We start from the raw sequence: 12,789 nt of genomic DNA, 5'->3' as shown, positions 1-12,789 counted from the left end.
CAAGAACTTGCCGCTCTGTGCTTATATTGGCAGCTCTGTAAAAAAAAAAAAAAAAAAAACTTGGTAAGGTTTCATAACCTTGGTATATCAGTGTCTCACAGTTGTGATTGTGTTGACGTGTGGCGGTGTCTTGCTGAGTGGTGTTTGTTATTGTCATTGTGTGTTTTTGCATGCTGTTAGGAGAATATCGAGCTTGAATTAGAGCAATGAACTAACCTTTGTAAATTTCTTGTTAAACTTGGCAAGAATGGAAGTGAAATCAGGGACATGTTAGTCCAAGTTTTTCAATAATGCCATGAAGAAAACAGCAGTGTACAAATGGATTAAACATTTTTCTGAATGGAGAGAAAGTGTCACTGATGAAGGGAGGTCAGGGGGGCCAGCAGAACTGAAAAAAACATTGCAGAGATTCATCAAATTGTGTGTCAAAATTACTGGCTGACTGTGAGAAGCATAGAAGACCAAGTAAACATTGATAGAGAAACAGGAAAATGTTAACTGAAAATCTTGGCCAAGAACTCATGGCTCTTGTGTCATGACAATGTACCAGCTCACACAACACTGTCTGTGAGGGTGTATTTAGCCACTAAGCAAACAACTGTATTAGAACACACTCTCTGCTCACCTGATCTGGCCCCCATTGAATTTTTTCTTTACTGAAGCTAAAGGAAATATTGAAAGGGAAACATTTTGATGACACTCAGGACATCAAGGATAATATAATGACAGCTTTGATATGGCCATTCCAGAAAAAGAGTTCCAAAATTGTTTGGAGGGTAAACTAGGCCCTGGCATCAATTCATATATTCCCAAGGGGAGGACTGTGAAGGTGGCCATAGTGATAGTCCGTCGTGAGATACCTTACACTTGTTCTAGGATGAGTTCGCAAATTTAATTGTCAGATCTTGTATAAAAGGATAAGCACATGCTCCTTGACTTATGATGATGTTATGTCCTGATAAGAGTGTCATAAGTTGAAAATGCATTTAACACACCTAACCTACCAAACATCATAGCTCAGCCTTGCCTATCTTCAATATGCTCAGAACACTTACATTGGCCTATAGTTGGGCAAAACCACCGAACAGAAGCCTATTTTATAATAAAGTGTTGGATATCCCGTACAATGTATTGAAAACTGTACTGAAAATGAAAAACACTATGGTTGTATGGGCACTTGAAGTACAGTTCCTGCTGAACGTGTATTATTTTCACACCATTGTAAAGTCAAAAAATCATTAAGTCAAATCATCTTATGTCGAGGACCATCTGTACAAGGAATGTTTCTTTCTCTCGTTTTCCCAACCTCCCAAGTCTTCTTCTATAGACAACCAGTATTACTAATGCCTTTGTATTTCCATCCTGAGATATTTTATGCATACACAAGTATATACCTATATATCTATATTTAAATCTATCATCTTTTGCATAAATGTAATATAGTAAGTCTTCACTTAGCATTGTCAATAGGTTCTTGGAAACTGTGACTTTAAGCAAAGCAAAATACATCATGTCCTTGAATAACATTGGTTCATTATACTGTTGATGAGAAAAAAATGCTTTCATTATATATATGTTGTTTCACTTAAAGTCAGCATTAAGATATTGTATATATTACACAGCGTTCTGCGCCTTGCTTATTTTAATTTAATTTCTCTTGTAAGTCTTTCCATATCAGTTTATATAGAGTTTTGTCTTTTTTAAAAAAATGGCTATATTGCCTTCCATTTTGTGCATATACCATAATTTATTTATTCATTCTTCTACTGATGGAAATGTAGGTTGTTCTCCTAAGCAAAGTGGCAATGAATAACCTTGTCCATTTGTCATTTCACACCTATGAGACTATAACTTTTGGATAAATTACTGAAAGTGGAATTTCTGGGTCAAATTGAGCCTATGCAATTTTGAGCAATATTGATGAATGGTCTTCTGGAGAGATTGGACAAATTTACAAAATTTATACTGTAACTGCAGCCTGTGACTGTCTGTTTCTCTACATCTTACCACCTACTGTGTCATCAACCTTGCCAGCCTTGGCCAAAATGATAGTTGCAAATGGCATCTCAGTGTGGATTTGATTTGTAATTCTCCTTTTTTGAGTGCTCTTCAGGACTTTCTCATGTGTAAGAGACATTTGTATTTCTGTGAACTGTCAGTTCATAACCTTTGTTCATTTAAAAAAATTGGATTGGTTAGTTTTTCTTATCAATTTGTGGGTGCTTTTTATATTGGAGCCAAAGTAGTCCTTTGTCTGTGATGTGAGTTGCAAATATTTCCCTCAGCTTGGTTTTTCTTTTTTTTTTTGCAGGTTTTTTTGGCCGGGGCTGGGTTTGAACCCACCACCTCTGGCATATGGGGCTGGTGCCCTACTCTTTTGAGCCACAGGCATGCCCATCCTCAGCTTGGTTTTTAATTTTGTTTATGGTGGTATTTGCTATGTGGAATTTTGTATTTTTATGTATTCAAATTTATCAGTATTTTCCTTTATGAATTTGGATCATAGATATAATATAGATTTTGGGTTATTTTGGAAACCTTACAAAAAGGTTTTTCTCATAATTTCTTCCAATACTTTGTGGCTTAACTTTTTAAAAACAAATATTTGATCCTTTTGGAAATTCCTGTGGCTTACAGTGCAAAGTGCCCTTTATTTTCTCCAGAGGGCTACCCAGTTTTCTGAATATCATTTATTGAATAAATCATCTTTTTAATTACTGATTTGAGATACTACCACTACTATGTAGTAAACCCCCATGTTTGGGGTTGAACTGAATTTTCTGAATGCTGGTCCAGTTCTTCTGTCACCTACCAGGCACCGGGGAGAGCCAGGGCTGGCTGGGGAAAGGGTGCGTGACAGGGTTGGGGAGAGAGGGCGGGCAGAGGCCTCCAGGTCTGCAGGGAGGGACCAAGCACAGCTGAGATCCTAGAGGTTAGGGAAGGACTGTCAGGGAGTAGAGGGGGAGACACAGGTGCAGCCACCTCGGGGAGGGGGTGGTGGGGTGTGTGTGTGTGTGTGTAGAGAGGGGTGTGTGTGTGTGTGTGTAGAGAGGGGTGTGTGTAGAGAGGGGTGTGTGTGTGTGTGGCTGGTCCCGCAGAAGGAAGCCCCGAGACAGGTCTCTTGGGAGCTAACTGGGGGCTGCGGCCATAAGGGACGGGCAAGCACGGGGATTGTCTGGTCCGCGTCTTGGCTTCCGGTGTTTAATTCGTCGCTCTCAGTAGTCAGACTCCTCTTGCTTCGATGGCTTTACATCTGCCACTCTATTCCAAGAACGTCTCTCTACAAAATGCATTTTGGAGTACTAACTCCTGAGGGTGGCATCTTAGTAGTTGATATTTATTTAAAAATCTTAATGTAGCCCATCTTCTGTAAGCGGGGACACATACAGGAAAGACGGAACTTTCGCCAGCGGTACCTGCCCAAGCCCTCCCTCCAGCCGTTCCATCCCTGCCACGGTCTCTCCCCTCCCTTCCCTTCCCCTGCCGGCCCTCCAGCCTACCTGCCCCTGCACCCGCCGCTCCAGGAGGCGGTGTCCCTGGGCGCGCCTGGCACAGCCCCTCCCTCTCCCCTCCCCGCCAACCGCTCCTGCCCTTGGCTGGGCTTTCTGGCTACCCAGTCCCCCGACAAGGCTGCCTCGCTAGGCTGCGGCACCAGCTCTGCTGGCTGCACGGAATGGAGCGGCTCCCTGAGGCCTTGCAGAGCTGGATATGAGACGGCGGGCTGTCTGATCTCTGCGGCTGCTGCGTGCTGGCCGCTGATTTCAGAGAAGCCCCGATGCAAAGCCTCGGGGGCCGGAGTCCTGGGAACAGGGCCGTCAGGGAGGGGCCGGGCGGTCAGGGCCGTGCGCTCCCTTCAGCTCACCCACCCTCTCACCGGCTTTGCCTCCCGCACACTCCGGCAGTTAGGGTGGGGGCTGGACGCCGCGGCTGCGGGACTGCGGGCCCAGTGCAGGGCGACCCGGCGGGCCCCCCTGCCGGCTTCCAGGGGATCCGGAAGCTGAACCCAGGTGTCGGGCCCGCCCATGTCTCCAGCCATCCTTGGGCTCCACTATGGCGCCTGGACAACCACAGCAGCCCAGCCGGAGCCCTTCCCTAATGCCAGGCCTCCACCCGGCTCCCCTGGGATGGTCCCCCCCACCCCGCTCCGGCCTCCTGCTACGTAGTGGTAGTCGGGTTCCCTGGTGTGGGGCGCAGACTCCGCAGACGCCCGGGGCTGGCTTCGGGCTCCCTCTTCCCTGGATCTTCCACAGTTCATCAAGTTGAAGCACGACCTCCTTCCTCCATCAGGCCGCCCTGATTTCCTCAAGAGTTTGACTTTCTCCCCGCATCTCACCTGGGTTCCATGAGGAACCCAGCCCATCCTGCATCCCTGGCTCTCCGGTCCCACTTGGCCTATGGGCCTTCATCTCCTACAGGGCCCTCACCTATGTTCCTCAGGGAGCAGCTCTAGGGGAAGACCAGGGGGAGGTGAGTCAGAGCCTGGGGGAGACCCTTTACCTCACCTGGAGGTTCTCGGGCCATTAAAACTTGCAGAATGTGACTTTGGTTTTGTGAAGGGAGTGAGTGGATTGGTTTGGAGAACTGTCTTCTCATTGGGTCTCGAGGGACTATATTTAGTGGGAGAAAAAGTTTAAATACAGAAAAGTGCAAAGAACAAATACTACTACACTCCCTACCTAGAATTAACAAATGCTATGCTTCTCAGTGTCATCAGGAAACAAACAAACAAACAAACAAACATAGAGATGGATTTGAAGCGTTCCTTGGGTGCTGCTCCAATTTCTCCCTGGGGGTAAACACTCTCATGAACTTAGTGGTATCTGTTGTGTTCATGCTTATACAATTTCATTACATGGAGATGTCTCCTTAAGCAATAGGGTTGCTTTTTTTGTGCTTTGAACATTTATATACAGTGTGGAACTCTATCAATCTGCAGTTCTGTTTCCATTTAGCGTTATATTTTGAGGCCTGTCTCTCTCTGTGTATGTGTATGTATATATATGTATCCCCACTTCATTTATTTAAGTATTGTATATCATTCTATCACATGAATGCAACTGTGTTTTCTTTTTCTCCTTCCTGATTGGTGGACATTTGGTTTTCACTCTTTTATATAAGCAATGCTATCTTGAACATCCTTTTATGTATCTCCTTGGGCACACATGTAGGAGTTTGTCTAGGGGCTGTAATTTTGGGCCATAGGGTATGTACATTTCTACTTGATTATGTCAAGTATTTGGACCAATTTATGATCCAAATAATAGTGTCTGAAAGTTTTTTTCCTTATTAAGCCTTGATATTATACAACTCTGTTAGGTTTCTTTTTTCTTTTTTTTTTTTCTTTTAGACAGAGTCTCTCTTTTGCCCTGGGTAGAGTGCCCTGGCATCATTATAGCTCATGATAACCTCAAACTCTTGGGCTCAAGAGATCCTCTTGTCTTAGTTTTTCTATTTTTAGTAGATGGAGTTTAGAGGTAGAGTCTCACCCTTGCTCAGGCTGGTCTCAAACTCCTGAGCTCAAGCAACCCACCCACCTCGGCCTCCCAAAGTGTTAGAATTACTGGCATGGGCCACCATGTCCAGGCTCGGTTAGGTTTTATTGTTTTGTTAGGCGGTGGAATGTAAAGCGGCATTTCTCAAAAGTTGAAAAGTGAGAAACTCCATTTTGGTATGGACTCATTAGATTAGAGTTAGTGGTTGAGGGTTAGGCGATGCTTGTTTAACTGCCGAATCCTAAAATATTACTTTCTTGGGTGCATCAAATATCAAAATATGTTTGGTACTGTGCAGTTGTAACCATGATTCTGCTTTCATGGCTGGGAGGGTCTTGTGCGTGGGGTGGGGAGACATGTTTGAGAAGCTCACTGGTATAACCTGTGTATGAGAGGGCTAGAAATCAGGGGACAGTGGATTCAATCCTATGCCAGGAACAGGGTGGTAGGATAAAGCCAGATCTGGAACACAAAGGGAGCTGCTGGAGGTGGGATTGGGGATGGAGAACACATGCCAGCAACGTGGCTGAAAAATCAACCTGGAAAGACAGGATAATAAGAAGCTGTCTCTGAGGACATCCCTTTCTTTTGCTAACCCATGGCAGATGTGTACTTGCTGTATGTCATAAAGGATGCTTCTGGTGTCTAAAATACGTAATAAATCTGTGTCCTATATGGCAATATAGTACAATAATAGCAGTGATAATTATGGATTGCTTAGGATGTGCCATGCGCTAAGCACTTTACCTATATTAATTCATTGAATTTCCACACTACCCCTAAGGAGGCAGATACTCAATCACACCCTTCTCAAATGAAGACTCTTAAGCACAGATGGCTTTGTTAATTTGGCCAAGATCAGATACTCAGCAACTCTCAGAGCGAGCTGGCTCTAGCACCCGTATCTTAATCCTGAATAATGCTGCTGGACATAGCAGGATGAATGAATAAGTCACTATTCCTAGTTTCAGTTTTATTTTTGAATTTCATTGCAGATAGAGAATCCGGATAAATTAACGCTTTGGTTAACGGTGATAATCTAAACAAGCCATTTAACTTAATGATGGAAATAGTCAATTTTGTGAGCAGAGATATAAAGAAAGACCTCATTTACCTATTTGAGCCTTCTCCTTTCTTTCCATGATCTTTAGTTTGCATCAAGTTTTAGCGTAGACATACAACAGGTTGAAAAGTGAAATAATCTGGGTTTCATTTCTCATACATGTCAGTTTCCCCCAGTCCTGCCCCAAACTCACTCTCTCTCTCTGAATTAAATGGTACAAATGAAAACCAGCATTATGTAACTCCTTTTTCAAATGAAAGGTGGAAAATAGTAATCTGAATTTTTTTCCCCAAGCTGAAACTAAACATTCCTTCAACTATTTGGAAACATTTTTGTCTGGCTCAGCCTATGGAAAATGGCTAGTCTTGGCCTCCAAGAGAGTCACACCTGGGGGAGACAGACCCACCTCAGAAAAAACCACCAGAGTGTCTGGGGTGGGATCCTGAAGCCTGTGCCCAGGCTGCCGTAGAGCCATCTCTGTCCTGGCATCTGCAGTTCTGGTGACTCATGAAAGATCATTTTACTTTCTCTGAAGAAGCAGGGATGACGAATTTCCCCCTCTGTTTATCTTCTTGCTGTCCCTCCCCTTTAGGACAACTGCTTCATGCTGAATCCTTAATTTAAAGAAAATGGATGTTTCCCTCTGGCCTGAGAGCTGGGGATTCTTATCAAAAGTGACATTAAAAAAGTGCCAGACTGGCCTCCTTCCTCTTCCCAGCCCATCCTTCATTGCTGCTGCCTGCCTCCATCACTGTCTCCCATCTCCAGATCTGTCTCCACTTCCTGGGTCCCCGGAGAGAAAGCATGAGCTCATTGTTTTCCAGTGAAAAACCAGATCTGGTCTCCTTCTCACCTCGTTTGTCTGTCAGAGCCTGGAGATGGATGATTCTTCCACCCACCATTTTCTGCGCCTCGGTGTCTGGGCTCCGGGGTGGGAGGGGCCTGGCCTGGGCAGTGGCAGCTCATGCTCTGAACTTTCCCAAAGGTCATTAGGGATGTGACGGGACTCAGGGAACAGATTATTTACTACACCCCAGGTGGTAATTTAAACCCATACCTCACCTTCTCATTTCCCCCCCTAGACGTCTGTTCCAGGCTGGAAAATACATGAGCAAAGTAGGAAAAGAGCAGCCAAAAGCCAGCAGGCGAGCTGGGGCTCGGGGGGCGAGCTCAAGGACAGCTCATTCTTTATTTCCTTTTGTGAGGAAGCGACTATGCAATGACATTAAAAAAAAAAAATGTCCTGTTTAGAACTTGCAAAAACACTCAGAAAAGGGGGAAAGGCACCAGAATTAACAATGAAGAGCTCAGGATAAAAAGGTGGTAGGGCCTGCAAAAGATGAGGTGAGTTTTTAGCACAGCAGATTGTGCGATGCTTTAGTCAAGGAAAAGAAACTCCTGATAAAGTAAGAAAAGGACTTGGTTAGCCACCAGGATGGGAAGCTGGAGTGACGGCAGCCTGCTCTGCGGAGTCGTTTGGGGACCTGCATGACTCCTAACAGGAGAGGTGCCGGTGGCTGCTCAGCAGTGAAGCCGCACTTGTCTTTCTTCACCAGCGTGTTGACCACCAGGTAACAGGGAAGGTCAGAGAGGAGCAGGGCAGGTGGTTTCCCAGCAGAGCCGTCCTGCTCACGTGCAGAGGCAGAATGATCAGACGGAGCTGTGGGATCCCAAGTGCTGTGAGCCTGGAGGCAGGGGGCCAGATTTTCAGCCAAAGCAAGTGCTACCAGGGGATTCCGTGCACGCAGACAGTCAGCCCAGTTAGAGGGAGTGCTGGAAAACTGTCCAAAGGGCTTGTTAAGCAGATGGTGGGTGAGCTCTCAGCAAGGGAGCGGTGATGCCGAGAGAGCAACAAGCCAGCCCAGCTGACCTCATTCCCTTTTTGGATCTGGTTCTTAGACAGGTTGATCAGAGTGAACAATGTGGGCGAGGTCTCTCAGGGCATCTGAGTGGACACATGGGATGGAGGGGGCCTGGGAGAGACAGACCAGGGAGCCCAATTCATGGTAGACAGAGTGCTTGCATCCAGAGAGCTCTCTCCTAATGGCTTGACAAGGAACTTCTGTGCGTGCGCGTGGGCTGAGCTCTGCCTTCAACTCCGCCCTGTGGAAGGGTTTAGCATGGCTTGGCGAGGCTGGGACGGCCTGCTGATGAAGCATGTGGGACTAATTGCTAATTTGTAGAATGACAGGATCACAGTCCAAAAACTTCTACAGGGGCTGGAACAGAAGAACCTACTCTGAGGTAACAAACCAAACTGTAAACAAATGCCCCAAAGGAGAAAATGCAGCTGCCCCAGCTCATGAAAGGGGCAGAACTGGCTTAACAGCTCCACTGGAGGGAGCCACTTGGGTGCTGTCCCCTCTGGGTGACTAGCCCCGGGATGAGGCTGCCCACACAGCTGACAGGGAGGCAGGCCACGTGGCCAGAGCAATAACACCCAGACCCGAGAGCGCAGGGCACTCCTGGGTTTGCAAGGGTCTGATTGGGCATGGGGTGGTGGTCCGTGCTCCGTGGGGATTGAACTGTGGGGATGCCCAGCATGGTGATGGGTTTGTGAGCCTGTGGTGAGGGGAACCTGGAACTGTTCAACTGGAAGGAGAGGAGACGGGGCGTGGGGAAGGGTATGAGGGTTGCCTTTAAATGGCTGTGGGTTTTTATGGGGGCGGATGCGCATCTCCAGAGGCATAGCTAATACATGACCCGAGTTAATCGGCTGCTCACCATGGAGCGGGTTTCTCATGGGTTATCTCATTTATTCCTCATCAGTCTTAGGAGGTGAGTACTGTTACTGTCAGCATTTTGCAGATGAAGAAATAGAGGCTTTGATGGGGTAATTCGCCCACAGGTCCCTGCTGGTAAGTGGCTTGTCCTCAGAGCGGGGACAGGGCTGTGGCTGGGACTTAGATATCAGGTGTGGGGCTAGCGAACACCCCAGCTCCCGGCCACTGCATGCTGTCACTGCGGAGCTATCTTCTCTGCAGCCTGTTCGGGGAGCTCTGGAAGCAAACATTTTGTCTTACTCTGATAAGAGCAGCAGTCTGTAGTTGCTGAAAATCCCTGCAAATGGAAAAGTTCTTCTTTTTATGTCTCCAGTATAAAACCTTGGAAGGTTTCCCACTTTCTTTCAGAAGAGCTTGATTTTTCCCTATTTCTTTTCGTATGCGTGGTGTGGTGTGCTTAGGAGTGTGTGAGGTAGGTTTGAATACCACCTCTTGCTCCTAAATGCATTTGGGGCCAGGATACTCCGCTAAGCTTCTCTGTCTTCATCTGTGAGGTGCAGGTAATGACAGTACCTAACTTTTAGAATGCAACGAGCAACTGAATAATAAAGTTCTTTGTACAGTACTGAACACACAGAAAGTAATCATTAAACAGAAGCTGTTGTTAAAATAAATAATGATACTCAAAGCGCCATTTGGCCATCAAGAGTGCAGAGACGGCAAACACAAACTCCTCCATCTCAGAGCTTTTCCTGTAGATAGAAATGTACATTTTATGCACAAACAACCATGATATAATAGTTACCAGCAGAAGGTATTTAGAGGCAGGGTGAGGGGGTCAGAAATGTGGTGATGACGTGGATGGGGGATTGACAGTTTTTGAAAACGAAGTTCTGTGTGTGTGATCACGAGGTCTCCTGAGCCCTGCTCCTAATAAACATTTACATAACATGGAATGGAAAGAAATTAAATATTTAGGATTCAGTCTATGCAATGCATACAGAACAACATTAAAAGGCTGAGCTGATACCAGAGCACAGAAAACAAAGCATACAAAATGGAATGCATTGGAAAGCATTAAAAATACAAACGTAGCTAGCACTTTTCCTCAGTATGAAGAAAATAAAACATTCTTTCTGGCCGGGCCTGTAGCAGCTATAAGCCTTGCAAATCCTTCAGCTCAGAACATCTGGGAGGAGCAGAAGGCGCTAAAGAGAAGACACGGGGGAGGTGGGGTGGAGAGATTTCTTGAAATGAGCTTTTGTAAAGTGTTGCTTCTTAACTAGGGAGAGGCCCTGTCAGCACTGCTGGTCGGTGGAGCTTGCCCAAAGTTGTCTTCACCTCCTCATGCTTCTGCCCCTCTTGGGGAAGGGCTGTGGAGCAGGGTGGGGGCCATGGGAACCACCAGCTCGGCCTGCCCTCCTGGATCCCCTGGAACATTCCTGGTTAGCTTCCTCCGCCTTTCATCACTACCAAGGGTTTGCGACTAACCTCACACTTTTAGCCACCTAAACTCTTGTGTTCCTTCACCCCCCTGCTCATGGTCACGTAAAGAATTCAACATGATAATGCTAATAAATCTGATAGACTTCCTTCCTAATCTGCTAAAGTAAAATCTCCCTGCCCCATCTCCTTGCTACGATGTAATTTTAACTTTATTCTTTTTTTGGGAAAATGCTCTTTAAAGAGAAGATGAAGTCCAAGGCTCACCGCTCTAACTAGTTTCTTTTTTTTTGGTTTGTGGTTTTCAACTTCTTTTCCATGTGCTCTTTCTACTTTTGATTTAATTTTTCATTTATTAAGTGCAGAGGACTAGCCAGGCCTTGGGCTAGAAAGACTAAGAACTGTCAGCCCAGCAGGTGAGATAGGCCTGTTCCAAAGGGCCGACCCCATGGTGGCCAGAGGCCAAGGCATGGTAGCAGGAGACCCCACTGAGGAAAGCAGCTGCACACAAGATGTGGGCAATGTCCCTTCTCTCCTCTCCTCCTTCATCAATGGGGCACTGTGGCTGTAAAAACAATCCCTGTTCCTGATAAATCCTCCACCAGACGGTGAATCCTTCAGGCTGTGGCATCTGAAACTGCTGCACTCACCCTGAGCAGCACCAGACCTGGGGTTAGGGAGGCCCAAATGTGCATCCCACCTTTTCTGCCTGCTGGCTGCATGGCTGTGGAGAGGGCCTTCCTCTGTCTATACTCCTCTTTAGTCAGACAAGCCAGAACCCTAATAGTGCCCTCACCGGGGTAGTGACGGTGTCATGGGATAGCATACGGCCGTCTGGCATGTGGTAGGTATTGGATAGATTTTTTGTTTATTTCTTTTCAAAAAGGAACTTGAGGGTGAAGGAAATACGCAGACTCTCAGAAGTGGCCCAGTAGTGTGGCTATCAAGAGAGGAAAAGCGTATGGAGAAACTGAAAGGGGAAAGGAAAAAACCTACCTCGGTCTCCGGTGCCGATATGACCCTTCAGAGTGGCTCAACACTCAGTCAGACCACCTCTTTTTATAGTTCCACCCATGCTGTTTGCATGTGTATAACCATGTCCACCACTCTCCCTAGGTTGTCATCCTTAGTCCAGTGCTTCCAAAAGAGGAGCCTGCAGCAAGGACCTGGGGAAGGCAGGTGGGAGGAGCAGGAGAGGGAGACAGGACGGGAAGCTGGGGCCTCGGAGTCACCATGCAGAAGGTGCCTCCTCATCGTCCTCCCACAGGGTGGGCGGGTGCTCTCTGACACTGACCCCCTTGGTTGCCAGTTACTCCCGGGGTGTCAGCCCTCCTACACTGCCATATGCTGCTCAGCGTGGGCTTGGGGCACTTGTGGAGTGAGCAGAGGCTGGGGGACCTGGGGCATGCTTGCCCAGGAGCGTCCACTGCAGCTGCAGCCAGATCAGAGGGTGATGGCACTAGTTCTGTCTATAGGGATTCCAGACTCATCCAGGCATTGTGCAAACACAGAGGGTGGCATTCAACCCTGGGGTTGCTTTGCTGGTAGATCCCAGATGCGGCTTTGGAGAAGAGAGCAGCAAACATTGGCATCATTATTTAATATACTCGGTGGATGGTGTGCTCAAATATCAGACCCTCATACTTAGTTTTCATTCATCAAAATATATCAAATATATATAGAGGACTTGCTTCTGAGGGTAGAATGTAAACAAGAGGCATGGTTTCCAGTGGTTTTTTTTGAGTCATACCTGGACTGGAGTTTAGTGGTGCAATCACAGTTCACTGCAACCTTAAACTCCCAGGCTAAAGTGATTTTCCTGCCTCAGCCTCCCCAGTAGTTGGTACTATAGGGTTGTGCCACCAAATATGGATAATTTTTCAATTTTTTTTTTTTGGAGCTGGAATATTTTTTTCCCCTTTATTTCAAATTAATATGAGGGAACAAACTTTTTATTACTATTTTTTTTATTAGATCATAATTGTGTACATTAATTCTCTCATAAGATACAGTGTGTTACTTCTATATGCAGTTTGGAAAACTCTCATCCAGGTGGCCAACATAGCCA

At 46.3% G+C, this 12,789-nt stretch overlaps 1 protein-coding gene and 1 pseudogene across 1 annotated transcript in view; one reads left to right on the top strand and one right to left on the bottom strand.

Annotated features, from left to right (window-relative positions):
- LOC100942831 overlaps window positions 1–4,036 on the bottom strand; it is an 86,641-nt pseudogene extending 82,605 nt beyond the window's left edge.
- Window positions 1–12,789, top strand: part of TMEM178B (transmembrane protein 178B) — a 359,361-nt gene that overhangs the window by 103,493 nt on the left and 243,079 nt on the right. The window lies entirely within an intron of this gene.

Source organism: Otolemur garnettii, unplaced genomic scaffold, assembly GCF_000181295.1.
Source record: "Otolemur garnettii isolate 467f Iridium unplaced genomic scaffold, OtoGar3 scaffold00049, whole genome shotgun sequence".
Lineage (NCBI taxonomy): Eukaryota > Metazoa > Chordata > Mammalia > Primates > Galagidae > Otolemur > Otolemur garnettii.
Note: the sequence above shows the minus strand (reverse complement) of the source record. Positions and strands in the feature narration are given on the sequence as shown.